Source organism: Watersipora subatra, chromosome 5 (genome assembly GCF_963576615.1).
Source record: "Watersipora subatra chromosome 5, tzWatSuba1.1, whole genome shotgun sequence".
NCBI lineage: Eukaryota > Metazoa > Bryozoa > Gymnolaemata > Cheilostomatida > Watersiporidae > Watersipora > Watersipora subatra.
Window position 1 is genome coordinate 34799039 of NC_088712.1, and position 13124 is coordinate 34812162.

Here is a 13124-nt window from a genome sequence, read left to right on the forward strand (position 1 = left end):
TTGGTTTCCTTGAACATTTTGCTTTTTCATAATTTAAACTCGGCTTTTATTTGTAGTCTAAACAATTTTTGCATTATAGCTTTTGTTTCTAATATCAGAAATTATTCAAAGGGGACAACAAAAGCACTTCTTTTTTATATGTGAGCAGAACTCAATGTTTATCATGGTTTCTTTTCTTGACATGGGAAGATAACTCTTTAGTCTAGTTCAGCCATTATACTCACTAAATGCGACTCGCTGTACAATAAGTTGTAGTAATATTTATTTATAGTTAACTCTTTATATATGAAGTCAATCAGAGTTAAACCGGAACAGTTAATCTGTTCCTATACTTGCCTAGTATGTAGCGACTGTCATGTGTTGAAGGTAATACTTATATAAAAATATATTCTATATGGTTTAATTCGGCTCAACAATAAATACGTAATTAAAAAATATTAAAACAACTGATTTTCACAACTATGTAAAATCTAAATACAAAAACTTAAACTATTTTAAAAACAAACTTACTTTTATATTTTTTATATTATATTTTTTACTTATAAAATTGTAATGATTCAAAAATAATTTTCATCATACGTTAAAATTCATCTGCATGTCAAGATAAGTATTTGCTCAAATTTTATGTTGCGTATTACAAACTTTGTATGTAGAGGTTTGACAGCGTGTTTCCTCGCTTATCACCATTCTTCATTAGTTTACCATAAAAGCTGCTCATCGATGGGATGAACAGGAATCACTGAACTTCAGTTCTTTGTTGTAGCAGAGGGTCTGATTGGTAATTGTTTTTGTTCCCCACGTTAGTGCTTTGTAATACTAAAATGTTCATTGTGGGTTAGTACTCTTTGTGAGTTACTAGTGGTATAGTATTAGTCATTAGTCATCAGTCTTTATAAGCTAATACTTTTGAAAGTGTAACTACTACTAGTAACTAATCATTATGATTTACTTTGCGCGTTGCTACTATTTATTTGTTAAGCCTTTATACCTACTGTATGTTGAACAAGAGCTGCTTCACTTGATGCTTTAGTAAATGCTGACAGTTATGCTGCTCCAACTTATTAGTAATATATGTTTCTCAACCAGTTTTTGGAAAACAAAGCCATAGCAGACATGAAAATAAAATGCTTTAAGGGATTTCTGCAAACAAAAAGTTTGCAGAATAACTACGGGGCTGTCTGTTTATGATGAGTAAAAAGTGGGCGGGTGGCTGTTGACAGGGTAGTCGTAATATTGAACAGGTGACAGGTAGCTTATAAAAATGGCAATCTAAGTGACGGCTGACAGGTGGTAGATAAAAATTTGCACGTGACAGTTGAAAAGTGTAAATGAGAAATGACAGGTGAGTGATCGCCTGTCATTGGTAAATGATAGTTGACAAGTGATGACAAGTGGCGGTCTGATGACTCAGTCTGTGTCTGAATATGGAAAAGCTAGACAAAGTAGCAACATTGATTGGCAAGGTACATGCTGCCGGCAAGGTACATGCTGCCGTTAGTTTTTAGAAAATTTAATTTTTCAGATGTGAAATGTATGGCAATTTTCAAACTAAATTAAGCAATTATGACGCGCAGCAGCGCACAGAGATGTCACAATAAATGTAAATAATTTTAATAGTAACATATCAACAACTATTTAGTTATCATAAACAAGGTCAATAGCAAAAATGATAACGCTAGTAATATTTGCTTGCAAGATACTCTTAAGAACTCTGTAGTAACGTTGTTCTGTGCATAAGAAGGAATATGAAAATCTCCTCTCATCATGTTGTCTTCCATTAAATCTGAGTGAGGGGTATATTCTCATGATGTGCAACGGCTGAGCTTCATGAAATTTATTAAACAATAACGTGAAGTTTTTTCACCTCTTTCCGTAAAATGTTAGTCAAAGGTACAGAATTAATTTGACTTTTATTAATATGACTTTGACTTAGAATGGATTCAATAAACTGGTTTAACATTCTTGCTTATTGATGAACAACTGTAATCTTTGAAGATGGCCAAACATAAATCATACATAACATCATAGCAATGAAAAAGCTTACAAGATATATAAATTTTATATTCAGAGATTCATTTATCAGAATGTTGATAATGTCAAAATAACGCTCTTTGCATGTTTAGGTAAATGTCCCATAAAAATATTTTTACCGTGCGCTATTACAGCTTAGCAGTGTTAGCGCAGATGAATGTTTAATATTTGCAAAAATTGTATTTCTTTCTTGTAGAAAACAAAGTAATTAATTGTTCTAATATTTAAGTTTTCTTTTTAAGGTAGCGTTTATCAGTCATTACAAAGGTTTGTTCATTTTGGGTGGAATAATCAAAACAGTAAGAATTAAAGGGAGACAATTTCCAGTTTTAGGGCAAAGTTAATTATGGATCACTCATTACATCATCATTTGAAAGGTGAAACAAAATGTGAACGACTCATTTCCTCAACACACCTGATCATGGTTGACATTTGAATCTCCGATAAGCAGACAGAAGGTGGGCCCTTCGGGAATCACTTGTTGGCTAGTATAGCTATTCCTTGTAGAATCGGTATTGCCGCTGCTCTGCTACACACGACGAGGTCATTATAATCGTAGTGTGTGCATATGGAGATTTTTTTATTAGCTTTTCAAGAGGGAAGCATACAAGCATCAGCATTGTTTGCTAGCAATCATACACAAGAGGGCAGCGGCAGGTGCTGTTAGTAAGATGTCCCGTAAGGTTTCATGCTTGGAACTTGGACTTAAATCACAACCAGTGCAAACACAGTTACCGTCAACCAAGCTTGTCGTAATACGTTACAGCAATGGGATGAGAGTGGTTGTGTCTATAGTTTCATTGTGACTCGTACTCATGATAACAAAGTATAGAAATCGGTCAGATTGATAGACTTTTATACAGGTTCATAAGGAGAGTAGACTAGTCGTACATATATTGCTTGCCAATAGAACAAGGGGTGGATAACTTGGTCATATATATATTGCTTGTCAATAGAACAAGGGGTGGATAACTTGGTCGTACATATATTGCTTGTCAATAGAACAAGCGGTGGATAACTTGCTCGTACATATATTGCTTGTCAATAGAACAAGGGGTGGATAACTTGGTCGTACATATATTGCTCGTCAATAGAACAAAGGGTGGATAACTTAGTCATACATATATTGCTTGTCAATAGAACCAGGGGTGGATAACTTGGTCATATATATATTGCTTGTCAATTGAACAAGGGGTGGATAACTTGGTCGTACATATATTGCTCGTCAATAGAACCAGGGGTGGATAACTTGGTCATATATATATTGCTTGTCAATAGAACAAGGGGTGGATAACTTGGTCGTACATATATTGCTTGTCAATAGAACAAGGGGTGGATAACTTGGTCGTACATATATTGCTCGTCAATAGAACAAGGGGTGGATAACTTAGTCGTACATATATTGCTTGTCAATAGAACAAGGGGTGGATAACTTGATCGTACATATATTGCTTGTCAATTGTGCAAGGGGTGGATAACTTGGTTGTATATATATAGCTTTTCAATAGAACAAGGGGTGGATAACTTGATCGTACATATATTGCTTGTCAATTGTGCAAGGGGTGGATAACTTGGTTGTATATATATAGCTTTTCAATAGAACAAAGGGTGGATAACTTGGTCGTACATAAACTGTTCGCCATTAGGACTGGGGGTAGATAAACTGGTCATAGGTTAGTTTTCACGATGAGCAATAAATGAAATTGTTATAATTGCATTGACTGGGAATCATTAAAGATCGTTGGAATTAAATTTACTTTGATGGCCAGTAAACCAAAATTTATTGCCGACAATAATTTACAACAGCTCTTTGACATGCCCGTGATGACTACCTTATGCAACAAAGGTCATGCAAAGGTCATGCAAACAAACAAACAACGAAGGTCAGTCAACCGAGTCACAGTTTACACAGCTGATTTGTTGACAGCGATTGTTGGTCAATCCATGCAGTCGATCATTTGATGCTGTTAGTTAACCTGTCATTAGTCTGCTACCACTGTAAACACATTGAATAAAGTTAATCAGTCAAAAAAATCGGCCAATTGAAAAGGTAGTGCGTAGACATAGTTGGCCATTTGCTACAATCAATGCCTTGAGAAAGTCTGTCAGGCGGACCAGCATCGCTCAAGCCTACTTATGAGTTCTTCTTTACATGTGAGAGCCTTGATTAACTATTGATAGCGGATAATTCTATAAGCAAATAAATAGAACTATAGTTAGTGTTTACTTGCGGCAGCATGTTTGTGAGGTAAGCGGATAAGTGCTCATTTACCTGAGAGGGATGTAATTTATTATTACCAAGAGCAGAACTTCAAGAGATACAATATCATCTCTAGAGCCAGAAAAATACATCTCTATGTCACTGAGGCAATTCAATAATTACGTGACAATTCCCTAGGAAATTCTTATTTCCTTTAACAATTTCCGAGAATCCTGTTAGAGGTAATAAATAGCATTTGATAACTCGGTAGTTTGGAGTTGTCTCCCCATGCTAGTATGCGAGGGAAACAACCAATCCAGTCAAGTGAAAGATTTTATCTACCACACAAACTTATACTGACCAAGGTGTGACCTTTATGACCTTTTCTATTTGAGCTCCTCTACATGCCGTAATTAGAGATAAACATATTTTACAGTTGCGTTTCACTTATTCTCTGCGCTTTACGTGCACACATTACTATCTCTTGCGCCTGTCTCAGGGTACTAGTAGCGGTACTCTATAGTATTCTCTATTTATATGGTATTAAAGTAAAAATTGCTAGCCACAAAATCAGTAGTTTGGCACATGAGTTAACACTGATACAGTTATATTCAAGCTATGACAGTTCAACACCTCAAACCTTTAAATAGAAGATAAATATCATTCATTTTATCTTCATTTATTCTCTTATGTAGATGGTATCTCTTTCCATCTCTTTCATGAGTTGTATTGGCTATAATAGCTCAGGCTAATCTTTGGAGATCTACAGGAAGAGATACACATAGATGTAGAATCTGAAATTCATGTCATCACAAGTGCCGTTCCTGTTGAAAAAAAACTAACTCATTTTTTTGTCTCGCATGCACAATCTCTCCAACATATGTATGCGTGAAAGTTTTTTGTTTCTGGCGGTAGAAATGTTTGCCCCTCCAGTTGCCTGTTCGTGATAGTCATCAGGGAAACGTAAGATAAATGCAAAAATACTTTGGAGTGTGGATAAAAATAAACATTTTAATGGTTGTAGTACCAGATGGCTCTATGTGACCTCAGAGGCGTTGGGTTCAGATCAAGTTTAAAGAGGTCATAGATGATAGGTCATATAAGTTCACTGTGATTGGACAATTGGTGATACTAACTACAGATTTTATAAAACTGTGCTGCTAAGAATAATAAGGCAGCACAGTGAATAGGCGTTATCACGGTGTAGCAGAGGCACTCTGTACTGCTGAGATAGACAACTCTGGCAGATAACCTGAGGCAGGCAATCGCAACCACTTCAGTCAGTAACCTTCCATTGCAAGAGTATTATTGAGTTGTGAAAGGTGGGAGTGGATAACTCTATTGTTGCCTAAGTCATCATGACACTTTCAATTGATCAACCACTTCTACATCTTACATACTAGTCACAAAAATATAAAGTCCACTCAAAGTAAGTAGAAGTGACGGTGAAGTAACGGGTTAGTGGATCAAACCCTGCTACACGTATTTTAGGAAGGCCATCCATGACAACCCTTCAAGGTCCAAACACTTTAATGTCATGAGGAGGGGGGAGATATCGATGGTTTGTGTCTAAACACACTTGATCGATTTACCTGCAAGCGATATCGTGGGTACACTCACAAACTGCTAATAAAATTCTGTATTATGAATTTCTTCCAAGTTGTTAACAAATTTAGGTAAGTCAATATGGCAACAACGTAAACAACTTCCACTTTTGTTATTAGGCCTATCTCATTTTCACGGATTGTACACTACAAAAGCATAAGAAAAATCGATTCTTGTACTTTTAACAGTAATATTTTACAATTTTTATATATGGTTTACTTTATTGTAGCTTTTTATGTTTAATATATTAAATATTTACCATTCGCAAGATGGTCAACTTGCGCAACGATTGACTCCAAATGTTGGTTTTCAACTAAGATTTTTTGTAACTTTTGTGTGTTATGTCCATAGATATATATACCTAGATTGGCCAATAATAGCTATTCCCATCGGTTGCCTTGTCAGACTTAAATAGCACGACGTAACGTCATTGTATTGTACCTCATGCTTGACTGCACTCTTATTAACAATGGAGCTCATCAGGAGAAGTTGACAAAATCACATTTATTTTCACATAAAAACCTTCTTGGATACATAATCCATTAAACTAAAGCAATTATGTGATAATATCGGATAACCACCATAGATTAAAACTAAAAAAGCTATGAATTGTTGCACACAAATCGTGAGCGATCAGGGCTTTATTTGCCACCCTCTCTTATCCCCATTTTCTCTTTTCCCTTTCTCCAAAGAAGAAGTGAGAAGGGGAAAAGAGAGAAGGGGGAAAGGAGAGGCGGGGCAAATAGCCCACCCACTCAAAGAGCCAGACCCTGGCTAGGTAAATAGACTAAAATATTGCTGAACTAAACATGACTAAATATGATGAGTATGCAAGTATGTCTTAAGTCAAAAATGAGACAGAATGATTATTTTACAGCTGGCTATGTAGCTGGCTACTAGGTCACCAAAGCTGAAATGTAATGATTGTATCACTAGCATCGTAGATGTTACCAACTATGATGTAAACCAAGCAACGAATTCCCTAATCACAGTTAAGAATCGTGGTGGCTTGACTTTGTCTTCGCCTGCGGTGATTGAAGTTTGCAACCAGTGAGAAAGCGACTGAGAGTGTTGCTTAGTAGTGCTGGATTGGTGAAAAACTTTCCAAGGCTAGCACTAATTGCCACCATGGAAAAGTTGCTGAGATTCAACATCATGCTATTGTTTATGTGTAATCATCAATCTAGTAGCCTAGCTCGTGAGATAGCAAAGAGATATATTTCGATTAGGGCGCATTATGAAGCTAAGAATAGAGCTGGCACGGGTAGCTCGTCTGGTCTTGACCCACCTCTGGGCAGGTCAGAGATGCCTGGGTCGGGCCACCTGACCCTCGGGTCTTCCTATACAAAGACATGGGTAGGTTTATGGCTAAACAACAGTGGTTGTATATCGCTTTTTAAGTGCGATTGAAATTGAGTCGCATATAGTCCTAGAGCGGAAGGACCAGGCGAAATAAAACAAGGTGAGTCAAGACTATATTTTTACGTCTGCGACAATAATTTTTGGACTATAGGTTTCACAACGTTTTTCGGCAAGAAATAATCAACATGTCGGTGGTCTGGGAGTTCATGAAGAAGCCAGTCACGAAAGGGAAATACCAAGTTATTTGTACAATATGCAAAAGTAAGTTGAAGGTTGACTTGCAACAAAATTCACATTACAATTATTTGGTATCATAAGATTCACCATGTCTTACTCTGTTGTGTTCTAGATGTGAAATATATGGGAATGTGATTACAAGCTCTTAAAAGCTAAAAAACGAACAGTTAATCGCAGCCACACGAGACCGCCGTAGTTTGGATTTGCTTTCCAAAACGGCTCAAATGGGCTGTATTTGTTACAGGATGGTTTCTGTTTACACTTTCATGCGACCTCATTCGTCAAAATATTTTCACAAATATAGTTCACAAATTCAATAAAACCATGTCTATTGTTCTTACGTCTGTTTTATCGTCATTGTAATGCTGTCACTTTTAGCACTGATATCTTATAACTTACCGTAAAAAATCGTTAAACTTTTTAACCTTAGCTCGAAGAAGTACATATCATTGTCTAATAATTATGACGAGCCTGTATGTCACCTGTGATAATCGAAAAATGCTGCAAAAATTATTTTCAAAGTATTGGGTCACGTGATCAGATTACGACTTGACAATTGAATAATGCCGAAACAAAACTGTAAAGTAGTGAACATCTATATTTGATACGGGGTATTCGGTGAAACCCGAAGTGTTTGTCATAAACTAGTGCTACGATAAGTTTCATATTGAGCTTTTTATTGGCTTTTCAATTCTTGTGAGAACATCACGTGACAAGACGATAATCAAACTGTAATGACCACGTCAGATAAATAGATTCCAATCTACGGCGGCTTTTTTTTTTAGCTTTTAAGAGCTTGTAATAACATTTCCACGTATTTGACACCTACAACACAACAGAGTAAGGCATTTACAACGAGGGCATCCTGAGGAACTTAAAAGCGCGTCTAAGAACCTTCAATCCAGCAAATTTATTTTATTTTTAGTTTCTTTCACTAATACCAGAAGTTTTAGGGAAGTGTTGGATTTTTGCTTTCCACTATGCTGGGTTATTCATTTCTATATTTGTAAAGTATTTCTTAACTAATCTCTTGTTGATTATAATAGCAGTTGAAAATAAAATCTGTAATAAAAAACTAGCCAAATCATGCCATTAGTCTATCACCTATTGAATAGCATTGATCCACCAATGTCTAGTCATAAATTGTAGATTGCATCTTTAAACCAAGCCACAAAATATAATTATTGGTGTGATAATGGTTTCTTTTATCTTAGTTTATTGATGTAACAACATTAGGCTGTAATATAACCATCTCTTAACCTTAAATGAATAAAAAATCGTGCGCCGTGCTGAACCGGTCCGACCCGATCTTGGCCCTCATTGCTGACCCTGAGTCTGGTCTGACCCTGCATTCCTTGATCTCGTTCCAGCTCTAGCTAAGAAAGCCATTGATTCCATTTCCCTGATCAGATCAAAACTTCACAGGCTCATCATATTTAGTCATGTTTAGTTCAGCATGATATTGGTCTATTCACCTAGCCAGGGTCTGGCGCTTCGGGTGGGTGAGCTATTTGCCCCCCTCTCCTTTCCCCCTTCTCTCTTTTCTCGTTCTCACTTCTTCTTTGGGGAAGGGGAAAAGAGAGAATGGGGATTGGAGAGGGTGGCAAATAAAGCCCTGATGGCTCATGATTTGTGTGCAACATTTCATAGCTTTTATACTTTTAATCTATGGTGGTTATCAGATATTATCACAGAACCGCTTTAGTTTACTGGATTTTGTATCTAAGAAGGTTTTAATGTGAAAATAAATGTGATTTTGTCATCTTCTCCTGGTGAGCTCCATTGTTAATAAGAGTGCAGTCAAGCATGAGGTACAAAACAATGACGTTACGTCTGCTATTTAAGTCTGACAGGCTTTTTTCCCTATTGGCCAATCTAGGTTTATATATCTATGGTTATGTCGTACAGATATGGGAGTGCTTTTATCAAATTTATGAACAATTTTGTGTTCGTTCTGATGATGCTTCAATCGTACAAAATAGAAAAAAGTTGCTGCTGTACGCTGGTGAACATTGATAAGAAATAATTACCTGCTATAAAAATCAATTGGAAAAAACCAACCAATCGAAATGCATCTTGCTAGCTATAAAGGGATGAGAATGTCTAGCGGTATCGTTGTGAACGAGCTCGCTGAGCGGGTTCTAGCACCACGCATCGGGATATTGCGCTAAATATCACCTAGCGTGTTTTCACCTTTAGAAACACCTGAGAAAGGCTATATGAAACTACCTCAGTGAGAGGTGGTTTCAGTAAGTTCGCGTCATTAAGAGTTAGTTTTAGTAAGTTCACATCAGTAAGAGTTAGTTTTAGTAAGTTCACATCAGTAAGAGTTAGTTTTAGTTAGTTCACATCATTAAGAGTTAGTTTTAGTAAGTTCACATTAGTAAGAGTTAGTTTTAGTAAGTTCACATTAGTAAGAGTTAGTTTTAGTAAGTTCACATCAGTAAGAGTTAGTTTTAGTAAGTTCACATTAGTAAGAGTTAGTTTTAGTAAGTTCACATTAGTAAGAGTTAGTTTTAGTAAGTTCACATCAGTAAGAGTTAGTCTTAGTAAGTTCACATTATTAAGAGTTAGTTTTAGTAAGTTCACATTAGTAAGAATTAGTTTTAGTAAGTTCACATCAGTAAGAATTAGTTTTAGTAAGTTCACATTAGTAAGAGTTAGTTTTAGTAAGTTCACATCAGTAAGAGTTAGTTTTAGTAAGTTCACATCAGTAAGAGTTAGTTTTAGTAAGTTCACATTAGTAAGAGTTAGTTTTAGTAAGTTCACATTAGTAAGAGTTAGTTTTAGTAAGTTCACATTAGTAAGAGTTAGTTTTAGTAAGTTCACATTAGTAAGAGTTAGTTTTAGTAAGTTCACATTAGTAAGAGTTAGTTTTAGTAAGTTCACATTAGTAAGAGTTAGTTTTAGTAAATTCACATCAGTAAGAGTTAGTCTTAGTAAGTTCACATTAGTAAGAGTTAGTTTTAGTAAGTTCACATCAGTAAGAGTTAGTCTTAGTAAGTTCACATTATTAAGAGTTAGTTTTAGTAAGTTCACATTAGTAAGAGTTAGTCTTAGTAAGTTCACATTCTTAAGAGTTAGTTTTAGTAAGTTCACATTAGTAAGAGTTAGTCTTAGTAAGTTCACATTAGTAAGAGTTAGTTTTAGTAAGTTCACATTATTAAGAGTTAGTTTTAGTAAGTTCACATCATTAAGAGTTAGTTTTAGTAAGTTCACATTAGTAAGAGTTAGTCTTAGTAAGTTCACATTATTAAGAGTTAGTTTTAGTAAGTTCACATTAGTAAGAGTTAGTTTTAGTAAGTTCACATTAGTAAGAGTTAGTTTTAGTAAGTTCACATCATTAAGAGTTAGTTTTAGTAAGTTCACATTAGTAAGAGTTAGTTTTAGTAAGTTCACATTAGTAAGAGTTAGTTTTAGTAAGTTCACATTAGTAAGAGTTAGTTTTAGTAAGTTCACATCAGTAAGAGTTAGTCTTAGTAAGTTCACATTATTAAGAGTTAGTTTTAGTAAGTTCACATCAGTAAGAGTTAGTTTTAGTTAGTTCACATCAGTAAGAGTTAGTTTTAGTAAGTTCACATTAGTAAGAGTTAGTTTCAGTAAGTTCGCGTCATTAAGAGTTAGTTTCAGTAAGTTCACATTAGTAAGAGTTAGTTTTAGTAAGTTCACATCATTAAGAGTTAGTCTTAGTAAGTTCACATTAGTAAGAGTTAGTTTTAGTAAGTTCACATTAGTAAGAGTTAGTCTTAGTAAGTTCACATTCTTAAGAGTTAGTTTTAGTAAGTTCACATTAGTAAGAGTTAGTCTTAGTAAGTTCACATTAGTAAGAGTTAGTTTTAGTAAGTTCACATTATTAAGAGTTAGTTTTAGTAAGTTCACATCATTAAGAGTTAGTTTTAGTAAGTTCACATTAGTAAGAGTTAGTCTTAGTAAGTTCACATTATTAAGAGTTAGTTTTAGTAAGTTCACATTAGTAAGAGTTAGTTTTAGTAAGTTCACATTATTAAGAGTTAGTTTTAGTAAGTTCACATCAGTAAGAGTTAGTTTTAGTTAGTTCACATCAGTAAGAGTTAGTTTTAGTAAGTTCACATTAGTAAGAGTTAGTTTCAGTAAGTTCGCGTCATTAAGAGTTAGTTTTAGTAAGTTCACATTAGTAAGTGTTAGTTTTAGTAAGTTAATGGCGTATAGTTGCAAAGAGCATAACACCGCAACTTGAACACAAAAGCCAACATCAACTATCATAATGATAACAACTAGTGATGTCTTTTTTGCACGTATTAGATTGATTAGGGTTCAGGGGCAGATACCGATTTGGGATGTGAGATATACGGGATTACCTCGGAGTGAGAGGGCAGCATTTGTATACAGCATAATATACAGCATTTGTGACAGATCTTGTAGTCTAGGGTGTGGGCACTCCTTCAAATGTCAATATTGTGTCTGCTTCACTCGCTGTAGGCAGACTCTGTATGATTTTAGAAGCTTCATTTACCTGTCCAAGCATTGCTGAAAACAAACTCTAGAATAACTTAAGTTGGAATTATGCAATTTAAATCCGGAATAATACAATTTGGAATTGCTTTCAATATTAGAATTTCAACAAAAAGTCGACATCTTAAATTGGTTTTCAGGCGTAATAATGGCGTGCAACCTTGAACTGGCTGAAGGCATCCAGTTTAAGGGTGAATGTCATTGTGTCTGTTTTTGTGTTTAAGCAAAATACAAAATTGACTTATCTGGTTTTGATGAATCGTTGCCTAAAGTAAAAAATAATTAATTTTTAAATATATCTGAACACGGATGGCTTCAAATCAACAAGTATCGATCCTAAACAAAGATTACAGTCTCTACATTAGTTTATGAACCTTTTTCACAGACGTGTGTATGTAGGTAGAATGGAGCAGTCAGCATTGACAGCAAAACCAGCTTCTTTTAACACCCTCTAAGGTCACCCCACCATATTACGTCAGAGAGACCGCTCTTTACACCTGACAGCAGGCTATGATGTAGTTGAACTCCTCTGGGATAAGTAACCTATCAGCTATATAAAAACCAAGCCAATAGATTTTTTGCTTATAATAGCTCGCACATACAGTCAAACATAGACTTAATATGACCTGTGATTACTGATACTTCTAAAAATTATATAAAATATTTTTCTAGACTTTTTAACAACTAAATTTTAAAATATGATTTAAAATTTTTGGAGGCTTGAGAATTGTTTATGAAAAGATTTTTTTTATAAAAGCCAAAAAAAAAGCTGGTAGGAATAAAAATTACGACTTGAAATTAATTAAAGATTTAAATTGTTATCTAGTGTGAGTTATAGTAAGTAATAGTAAGTTAGAGTAAGTTATAGTAAGTTATGGTAAGTAATAGTAAGTCATAGTAAGTAATAGTAAGTCATAGTAAGTCATAGTAAGTTAGAGTAAGTAATAGTAAGTTATAGTAAGTTAGAGTAAGTAATAGTAAGTTATATCAAGTAATAGTGAGTTATAGTAAGTTAGAGTAAGTTATAGTAAGTCATAGTAAGTTAGAGTAAGTAATAGTAAGTAATAGTAAGTTATATCAAGTAATAGTGAGTTATAGTAAGTTAGAGTAAGTTATAGTAAGTCATAGTAAGTTAGAGTAAGTAATAGTAAGTAATAGTAAGTTATATCAAGTAATAGTAAGTTATAGTAAGTTAGAG

At 34.7% G+C, this 13124-nt stretch overlaps 1 protein-coding gene across 1 annotated transcript in view; it reads left to right on the forward strand.

Moving 5' to 3' along the window:
• The window catches only part of LOC137397309 (IDLSRF-like peptide), a 34156-nt gene that overhangs the window by 10053 nt on the left and 10979 nt on the right, over positions 1 to 13124 (forward strand). The window lies entirely within an intron of this gene.